The following is an 11,033-nucleotide window of genomic DNA, read 5'->3' on the forward strand; positions in this document are numbered from 1 at the left end:
GCACCCAACACACATGGAAGTGTGTGGAAACAAATGGAAGTAAATGTAGATGTCCTTGGCTTCAGACTTAGGTGCTATTATATCACCTGGTTTCATAATGAAACAAATGGCCTTGCCATCAGATGTCTCATTCAAGGATCAACACTCACCACTGACAAACCTTGATTTCCATCCCTAACCTTGCTGGTTGAGTACTTTGTTAGATTAAAACACTATCTCTTTTAGGAAAAAGAAGGGAAAAACCTCATGTTATGACAAGATTGTAAGTAAAAAGGGAAAGGTGAGGTGACATCTGCAGCAGCAATGCTGTTGTTTATTAACACTGCCTCTCTGAGTGTAACCTGTAAATATAAAATTTGGCCTGCAGTGACTATACTGTGCTCTTTTTTTCCTTTATTTTTTGATCTATCAAAACATGTTGGTGAAAAATGCAAGCAAACAGCTTAAATCATAGGAGCAGGCAGGTGAATATGAATAAACTGGTTCCTGTGGGTGAATTTGATGGGCTCTAACCAATGTCTTCAGCTTGTCACTATTCCCTGTCTGTAGATACAAGGCACAGCACTGACATTCCAGGATGATTTCTGTCATTAGTAGGGAATTTGATCTATTTTACTTCTCCCAATTAGGATTTTGACTTCCATGTGCTGAGCAATCCTGTCTTCACATATTTCCTAGAAATGATTCTCTGCTTTGGGTTGTAACATAATTCTTAACACCTGGGGGAATTGTAGCACTCTGTAAGCTGTTAGACTTACATTTCCCTCTGCAATGTGCTAAACAATAGCCAAAAAAACCAGAAATCACTGTTTTTTCCTTTCATGCTTTCAGTTTCCTAGCTCTCCAGGCTTTGCCCACCTCAGTGCACACAGCTGTATTTAATTTAAATACAAAGCAAATGCAGATGCACATAAAAGATCAGCAGGATTAATTATGTTCGGAGTGCTGCGAGAGCCACTGGGAAGCTCCTTGTCAGCATCTCCTACCCACTCTGCTCAGTCTGTAAGCTCTGGATGACATCTGACTCAAGCACTCCTTTAATTTATAACCCTGGCAATTAAATGGCAGTTCTCCAGCCTCTGCCCTAGGGAATAGAGCTATAATAGGCTTTAGAGGTAAAGTTACTATATTGCAGGATGAAATTTGTGTAAAACGCTAATGTTATCATGTTGATGCCCTTCAGCAAATACAGTTATTCAATAAATTAAACATTTTTATGATATTCTCCTTGACATTTAATAGCATACTTTAATAAGTTAATGTATCTCTGCAAATTTTTTTTCTGCTGGCACCTAGCAATCCAGAGTAGTTCTAATTTGCAGGTGTTATTTGCTGTGCTTGTGATGAACTAATAAAATAATTGGATCAAAGTCTGACAACATATTTGAGCTTTGAATACTTCTTTAATTTCTCTAATCATTTATTTTAATTGCTGAAACCAGAGCTGAAATAACATTTGGTTTTAGTGTAGCAAGTAGTGATTATACATTTGTTCTGTTGGTGCTTTGGTCACTGCTGTTCTTTATGTGTCTGTAGTTTAGCAAGGTCACTGGGGCCAAATCACCCATTACTCTCAAAGTCCTTTAAAATTTATTGGTCTGGAAGATGTAGCAGCATTGTTACATGATCCTGTATCTGATAATGGAAGGAGAAGAATGTAAGACAGAGGGATATTCCTAAGAGAGTATTTCAAGTTCTGCCAAGGTATTTAACAGAAAGAGAGCCTTGATTCAAGTGTGCCTATATTTATTTGGAAGGAGGGTTGGAGGTGTGAAAGGAAAGTAGCACCTGGGGCCTTATTCTTAATTTCTTTACTATGATATGAGTGTGAGCAAATAGTGGTGTTTGGTGGCAAATGGCAAGGTGGAAGGGGAAAAAGCTGCTGCTGCCACATGGTTCTGTGCAGGAGAGAAGGAGTTTAGGTTCTCCATGTGAAGCCCACTGCTGGTGTTTGCATCAGGCAAGCTCTGCAGATTACTTCACTGCTTTATTTTAAGCTGTTTCTGCCTTGCAGTCGGAGTGTAACTTCCTTTGGATTGCACTGCAGTGCTGGGGTTTATGCTGATTTCTTTTGAAAGGTGCCAGCTCTAAAATGGGTATTTGTCACTTAACTCATGCAGCTCAGAGCCACCTGTCACTGCATGGCTGCTGGGTGTCAACAGGTTGGGTAAGCTGTCCCCAGGCTGCTCTGTCCCCCAGCACCTCTGTGATTGTATCAGGAAATATCAGTGAGAGTGAATTGTACTTTATAATGGCTGAAGGCAGGAAGCAGAAGAGAGAGGGTTAAGGATTTCACCTTTGTGCTTTTCCTGTCCTTTGATGTGGCACATAACTGATAGAAGGTTCTTCACACAGTCAGAGGGGCTACTGTTTAAGACACTGGCTTCCTGCAGTCTGGATATGTTTGCAGCTGGAATTGGGGTGTGTGTGGTCTGACTGACATTTCTTTGGCATCTTTCTGTTTGATTCCTGCACACTTTGATCACACCACGTTTCCTGTTCAAATTCTAATGCATTGAACATCTCTTGTGCCAGCCCTGAGCCACACCTGCATAAAACTACTGCTGTGTTAGGGGGCCAATGCATTTAATAAAGATTGCCTGTTCTAGGGGTTTGAAGAGAAGTCTGCTTCATCCTGAGGTCCACTCTGCCTTGCTAGATTTAAGCAGCAGATCTTTGAGCTATGCAAATAGGCCAAATGATCTTTCTGAGGATTTATCAATTTCTGTCAAATGGGGCAAATGATCTTTCTGAGGATTTTTATCAATTTCTGCTTTATTTTTAGCTATTGATTTTTGCAATCAAATATCTCACATGTTGCCTTTTGCCAAGTCAGCACTGCCCCACAATTAAGTCTTTCAAGAAAATTCATTGTTGCAATGCCAAAAAATAAATTACATGGTTTTTTTAATCTGAACTCAAGCATTTTTGTGATATAACCATCCTGGTCAAATTAATTCTTACTGTTGGAGACAGCAGGAATGGGTGCCAACAGTTTGAGTCTATTTGAATTTGCTTTAATTTGGTGTATAATTATTTTTCTACAACTAATCAATCCCCATACTATAATTGCAATTATCAAATAATGGAAAGACTCTTTAGAAATTTTGTAAAGCAAGATCTTGTTAAGATTATGTTAAAGACAAATCTGTGAACTATTTCAATTTATTTTCATTTCACCCCAGAGAATTTTTTTCCTCACCATCCTAAGTCAAAGGGCAAAATACACAAAGGCAATTGGCAAAGATAAATATCTTCAGGGTGATTCATAACACCCTGGGAAAGGCATATTCTTTCTAATTCAAAAAATTCCCCAGTGTCCTTTAGTTCTGGAATAAGTGCAGGCTTGTAAACTGTGACTTCATCTGGCACAGCATAAGGAGGGGAAACTTGCTGACTTTATCAGCAGTGGGTAGAGGAGAAGGTGCACAAGCCAGAAGGAAATAGGCAGCTGAAAGCAGTTTCAGATAAGGTGAGGAGATGCAAATGCAAGTGATCTCCATGGGGACATAATTCTTATGGACAGTGTGAAACTCTCATTCCTTGGACCATTGCTTTCAGGTCCAGATTTGAGCACAGACCTCAGGCTTTAAATTCCTGATCAGGAAAGCTTTAACAATGAGAGCCAAAAGGGGTGGTGCTCAGCATTCTACTTGGTGCAGAGAGATCCCACACAGACAAAAAGGCACGCTGACACTCATGGCTGCTGTGGTAGAGGGGCTCAGATCAAAGGCCTTGCATCCTTCACACTTGCTTTGTGACCAAAAATTGTCACACACACACACACCAACATGACAGTAGAGCTTCTGGGAGGTCATGTCACAGCAGGAAATTCCCAGAGATAGGTGTGACCTAGAGGGAATGGAACAGGCACAGACAGCAGAGGATCAGCTGGGCATTTCCATGCACCCACAGAAGTGCTGCATGAAAGAGCTGGCAACTTATTTCTGGCCTCAGACTGGGCATCATGTGGCTAGAGCCTCTACACATCTTTGGTGTGAAGTTGTAGAGTGTATCACCGGATCTTCTTGTAAAATAAACCCAAATGACTGAACGGGAGGATGTTAAAACATTTGGCCTGCTGCTGTCAGAATACAAGAAAGACACAGTAAAGAATAAATCAGGCGATATGAAGTGTGATAATGCTGGTGTTTTCTGTGTGATAATACTAACAGTCTAGATCATAATCCTGCCAGCACCATTTCTATCTGAAGTGGAATATTTAAGATATAACTAGAGAAAAATCTTGTCCATACAATTTGTGTCACAGACAGCAACGCAGCTCAGAACTTCTGCCTCCATGGCTTGATCACCCTGCAATATATTTGTTAAAAACTAGATCCCAGTCTGCATTTCTTGCTGCTACAAAAGGACACTATTTTCCCTATTTCTCAATGGATGCTGTGCTTCTAAACATATCCCAACAAAACAGCAATTAACATCAGCAAAGACTGACTAACATGTGCCAAAAATTGCCAGGATAACTGAATCCAAAGGGGTAGGTAAAAAAGCCCTCACCATGGTAATCCTAAACTCAAACTAGAGTTTTCTTATTCATGGTCATAAAGTCTAGAAGGACAGTCTTAAAACCTCCATCTGCATGGCAGAACAGAAAGAGAGAAGAGCAGTTAAATGAAGTTCTGCCTGTGGAGCAGCAAAGCCAGGTATCCATAACAATCTCATTGCCTGCAAAATGCAAATGCAGGATTTGTGATGGTGTGAAATAATAACAAACAAGATGGGAGTGAAGGCAGAGTCTGGAAAAGACAAATCCTGCCAGACTGTGACTATGAAGTAGAACTAGGATAGAAGATGAATGAGAGAAAAAAAGAATCATCTGTGAAGCCAGCAACAAACAATGGCCACAAAAAGCTGCAAGTGTTGGAAATGAACATCAATGCAATTACTGAACTAAATTAAGTGACAGTTGTCAACAGACTCAGAGCTTTTCCAGAGAGGCAATGGGAGGAAAAAACTTAAAAATAAGATTGATCTTTTAATTTGCATGTTTCCAAGTACAAAGTCTGGGTGTTTCATCAGAGCTTTGCCTGTGGATTTGTGTGAATTTGGCCCTTCCCTGGGCACTGGCCAGCCCTGCTGCTCAGTGAAGTGGTGATGCATTTGGGCTGGGGAGCTGTACAGATGTTTCACATCTCTTCAATGCTCTTTGCAGTGGGATTAAATGAAAACGTGAAAATGCAAGAGGTGCTCCTAAACAGCATGGCTTTGTGGCAATGTGGTGCCCCAGTGGCTACCTTCAAGTGCTGGTGATGATGGAGATTCCAGGGATTTTGCTGGAATTTTAGCTAGGAGAAACCCCAGAAACCTCTGCTAGTCATTGTCCATATCTAAGCACCCTCACACAACGCCAGTTCCTTCTGGTTTCACCAGCAATTGAAACATTGCAAAAATATTTATTACCAGGAAATGCTTCGTACTTTGCGTGGATGTCTACTGTATGAAGGGAATTTGTTTTCTTGTCTTAAACTGTTTACCCTGCCATCAAGGTGTGTACATTAGATCTCCCTAGCCCAGGCCATGGCTCAGCTTGCAGCATCCCCTGGAAGGTGTGATGGGGATATCCACCAGCTGTGTGGTGGGGAGAAGGATCCCACTGGTTGTCAACAGTGCTCCAGTTCTGGGACATGACACAGTCCCTTGCCTGATTACATAGAATGAGTATCCAGGGAGGCTGCAGCCTCTGTATCTGCGCTCTGCTCACACCTTGTGACCTCCTCTTTTGCTTTGGGACACTTGCCTTTTCTCTGTGTACAAAATTTTTTCTTCAGGTTTCCACCTTAGGAAAAAGTTTGGTTCAAATCAGCAGCCCACACACTAAGGAATTAATCTAATCAACACCAAGACACCAGTGCTGCACAGACCTGAGCTGTCTCCCTATTAGTCTCCTGGTGTTTAGAGTCTGGTTTGACCTATGCAATAAATCCTAAGTGGCCTGCAGGCTGCCTACCAGCAGTGCCTCTTTCCATGTGTCGCCTGTAGCAGAAGCACTGCCCAGAAGGTTCTGATACAATTAATCTCTCCTCAAGAGAAATTAAAAAGTCCTAAAACCTTTCCTTTACTCTAATCCTTTTGTTGTCCTTCTGTCATTGAGTTCACTTTCTGTGTGATTTTGAAAGTAGTTTATAATGAAAATATGCTCCACTGGTTTATCTAATGGCATTAGGTTACAGAGACCATAGAGTGTACATTTTATTTTCACTGGTTATCAAAAAAGCAAAACCAAATTAAAAAAAAAAAAGTTACCTGAAGAAATGATAACATTTTTTTCCCCTTGTGCTGCAGCTAGGCTATTAACAACCAAATCTGCCCTGTCCTGTATCTCAATTGATTTGAAATATGGTGGAAAACAAGCTTCCACTATTGCTAATTGTGCATAACATTTTAACAGCTGCTGTGCTTCCTCATAAATCTGTGTATTTGGGGGAGGGAGCTAAGGGTTGGTGTGTGCAGTGAAATCGCAAAAGCTCTGGGTTTTAAAAATATTGTCAGGGGTGAAAAAAAAAAGTTACTGTGGCTTTAAAAAGTTCATTTGCAAAGTGGTTTTGCTTTCAAGAAGTTGCTGTGCAAATCACAAAGCGGAAGGTCTGCTTCTGCCAGACCTGCTCATCCAAACCAAGCAGCCATTTGTCAGAGCCAAGGTGGAGAAGTGCAACCCCCCCAGCCGTGGCCAGGTAAGGGGAAGGGCTAGGGACAGCCTGGCTGCAGTAGGAGAGAACACTGGTACCCAGCACCAGGCAGCAGTCCCCAGCGTGGCCTGACTGGAGAGGGTTTCTGCTTTCCTTCTCTAGCCTTGCTGACTACCATGGGGCTATGCCAGCCCTCACATCGCACATCTGCTGCACATGGACAGTGATATTTACCCACCATGGATATTTTATGGAGACAAAACACTGATTCCTGTCCTTCCTGAGTCAGTCAGTAGGCCTTCTGTGAAGAGTCCTGAGCAGCCAGTGTGTGTGATGCCAAAAAGGAAAACCAGAATTATTCAAGTTTATTTGCTCTTGTACCCCAAGGCAGAGAATCAGAACCTTTCCAAACCATGCTGGAGGTAAGAATGTACAGTAATTTCACGAATACAAGCCGCACCAATTTGACCAAAATTTTGGTGGAAACCCGGAAGTGCGGCCAATATTCCGGGGCGGCTAATACATTAACAAAATTCTAAAAGCTGCCAACACGGAAGTGAGAGCCCGCGGCAGCCCCAAGCCAAGCTGGAGCCCGGCCAGCCCCGGCAGAGGTGGGAAAGCCTGGCAGAGGCGGGGCCAGCAGTGTGGGGGGCGGGTGGCAGAGCCTGAGCCAGCAGGGCGGGGGAGCCCGGGAGAACTGGGGCTAGCAGTGCAGGGGAGCATGGCAGAAGCAGGAAGGCCGGCGGGTGGGGCTGCCTGGCAGCGGGGGAAGCCCAGCAGAATCGGGGTCAGCAGCGTGGGGGAGCCCGGCGGTGCGGGGGCCTACAGTGCCGGCCAGGGCGAGGAAACGCGGCGGCGGTGCAGACGGGAGGGGGCGGCCGGCGAGCCTGGCGGCGGCGGCAGCCCTGCTGGCAGGGCTAGCAAACGCAGCGCGGGGTGGCCGGCGAGCCCGGCGGTGGCGGCAGCACCACCCGGCCAGCCCCGCCGAGCCGTGGCGCTGAGCTGGGCCACCCGACCCCGTCGGCAACCATGAGCGGGCCGAGCCTTCCTGGCCCCGCCCCGAGCCAGTAAAGCCCGCTATGCCACGATCCTGTTACTAATTGGCCAATTTGTGAAAGCTGCGCACGGATTCTCGCAACGAATGAAAGTGCGGCTAATATTCGGGGTGCGGCTTATCTATTGACAAAGACAGCAACATTGTCGAGGCACCGGAAGTGCGGCTTATAATCCGTGCGGCTTGTATTCGTGAAACTACTGTAATTACCATTGCCTTCAGTGCTGAAAAGCTTCTAAAAGCTCTTCCATTTTTGGGAACAATGTTCTGTGAATCTCTCTAGACTGAAGATTCATGCACCACCTTCTGCATACCTGTCACTTGATTCAGTCACCTCCCTCTCCTGCAGGGTGTGTGCTTGTCACTGCAAGCACACCAGGACTCCAGGAGCAAGCAGCCCTTGCACAGACCTGGCTCAGGCTGCAGATGCACCTCCAGTATGTATAAACTCCTGGAGAGGACTTCCTCAAAACTGCTTACTTTGGGGATAAAGCTAAGATTTTTTTTTTCTTAGAAATTTGACTGTGTGACATATATTACGCTCATCTGAGGAAATCTCAGAGTTAAGTGGGGTTTCAGCTTTGTGGTGGCTGCAAAAGTACACGTTTTAATACATGAGAAAACTGATTTTCTTGCTGACTGATTTTCTCAGAAAAATTCAAGGCAAAACCCATAAAATCCTCAGTATTTTGTGCATCTGATCACATTATCACACTGCTTATCCACAAATCTCATTTTGATCAGCCTATATTGTCTTTTTCAGTATCTTGCTGATGACATCTGCTTCCCATGGATTTGTTTGATGTCTAGTAGCCCTCTTGTGCTGTCCCTCAGAGTTTTTATTTCATAGAATCACAGCACAGCTTGCATTGGAAGGGACCTGAAAGATTATCTAGCTGACACTGCTCAGAGCTCCATCCAACTTGGCCTTGAACACTTCCAGGGATGGGGCATCCACAGCTTCTCTGGACAGCCTGTCCTAATGCCTCATCACCCTCACAGTCAAGATTTTCTTCCTAATGTCTAATCTAGACCTACCCTCCTTGTCCTGCCACTACATGCCCTTGGAAACAGTCTTTCTCCATATTTCTTGTCACCTTCTTCAGGCACTGGAAGGCAAAATCAAACCACCCCAAAGCCTCTTCTCCTTGCTGAACAATCCCAATTCTCTTACCCTTTCCCCACAGAAGAGGTGCCAAAATGTTTATTGACATAATCACCTTCAATCTGAGCAGTTATGCTTTATGAATAGAGAGAATAAAATTAGTATTTTTTATTTAAACATTATTTATTATATGTTAATGATGGCTGTAACCATTTGGGAGGTATGTTATTTCTGAGCAAAATGGCTGCAGCTCTGTGCTTGGGTCAAAAAGCTTGGGAACAGACAGACTGAAAGCTTCACAGCATTCCTGGGCACCCCACAGGTGTCTGACATGTAAATGACAGTATAATTCTGTCCATGAGAGACAGAGGAAATTATGCTATTGCTAATTTTCTCTACATGAAGCCAGGTAATTGACTGGATGAAAAAAAAAGTTGTGCACAGCATAGTAAAGGCAATTTGCTGTGTAACTGATATTTATTTTACAGGGCACCTCATACATACAGGAGAAACAAGGGGAATTTGGCTTCTGTTATATGTACAAAATGATCTCTTAGGAAGAGGCCTGCAGAGTGAAGTCTGTCTCAGAATTAAATGAAATGTCTCACATGGAAAATCTGATCCTTTCACACAGTGCTTTTTTCTGCCCCACCACACTCCGTGATGTGCAGTGTCTTTTCTCAGGCGTTGCTCCCAGGGATGGAAACCTGCACAGCAGAGTGGTAAATAACTGAGGTTTTGAATTTTCAAACACAACAACCTACTTTCAGCTGCTTGACCTAGCACAGAGAAAGGAAAATGCAGAGTGCAAAATTCAGCACCCCAGAATTGCTGAATTCTCATCTGCTTTTCCACACTCTTGCTCTGTGTGCAAATAAAATGCAGCAGTCCTGCAACCAGCAGTCTGCAGATACCAGCCAGAGTGTTCCTGCTCAAGGCAGTGCACCTTAATCATGAGCTGTATGTTCATTAGGCAGGATTCTCTCTCTCAGCTGAATTAAGCATTCCACATAAGCACAGGCACAGTGCAGCATCATCACCTAACACTTGTGCTGGTGTGGGTGGTGTCTCACTGGTTCTGATGGCCACTGGGAGCAAAGTTATTGTTTTGCAGGCTGTGCCAGCACCCCAGATTGAGAGGCCTCCTAAACCTGTGTGGCTCCTAGACTCTTAAATAGCACCTAAACTAATTTTCTCCAACATTTTTCCTTTTGCTTTGCCCACAGTCAACTACTTTTCCAAGTCACAGACAGCACCAGGAAGCAGTCAGGTTTGTGTGGGGTGCCTTGATCTTAACATTTTTCATAGAAATGTCACTCTATTGTCACTCTCATAATTTCTGCAGGTTTTTTCTTCTGGCAGACATTAGCAATTGTTTTATCTCATGCTCCTGTTCCTCCATGTCTTCCTCAAGAAAGGATCTGTTACAGGAATTTTCTCACCCCAAAAAATTGTGCTCCTGTAAGAACAAGCAGTGACATTTTCATGGTGCAGAATTTTGCCTAGGATATTCCCAGGAGATTTGAAGTCTGCTTTTCTTATTACCATGAAATTGCATATGTGCTGATCAAACTCATCTTTTTCATTTTCCAAAGGAAAATATTTCATTTTTACTCTGAGCATGATTTTCCAGTGTATTGGTTTGTTCCACAGAAGATCTGCTTCTTACATCAAACTTGCTCTAAATGCAGTGGAAGAAGCTTGTGGAAGCATCTTTAGCTCTATTATTTCTCTGATTTCAGTGTAACCTTTTAATCCCCTTTTGCAACTCATGGTATCCTTCACATTTTCAAAAAGAAGTCAAATCTTTTTGATTCAGATCAAAACTTTGGAATCTTCCATAATGCTTGCTCTTAGTCCTTGGAGGAATCCTGTGACTTTTTTTTTTATAGTAATATGAACATAGATCTTGACAGGTAGGTCACCAACCAATTTTTCAGAGGTTTATACTTCTATTTTACTAAGTACACTTACAGTGACAGTTTGGTCTGATGATTTTTTTTTTTTCTGAGATGTGAATAAACCCAGTTGGTTTTGCATTTGAATTTTGCATGTTAGATTTGCTTGCATTTTATGTTGCTCAATTGTACCTTTTACTCTTGTTTCTTCTGAGAACTGACCTGACTTGAAAACAGCATATGGATGGTCATAAATTGCAATTCTTAGCAAATCTGCTATTTGACACAAAGCTGTCTCCCCACTCTTCTGAAAATCACTTCTTTGCCTC

The sequence above is a fragment of the Catharus ustulatus genome, chromosome 2 (genome assembly GCF_009819885.2).
Source record: "Catharus ustulatus isolate bCatUst1 chromosome 2, bCatUst1.pri.v2, whole genome shotgun sequence".
In the NCBI taxonomy this organism is placed as follows: domain Eukaryota; kingdom Metazoa; phylum Chordata; class Aves; order Passeriformes; family Turdidae; genus Catharus; species Catharus ustulatus.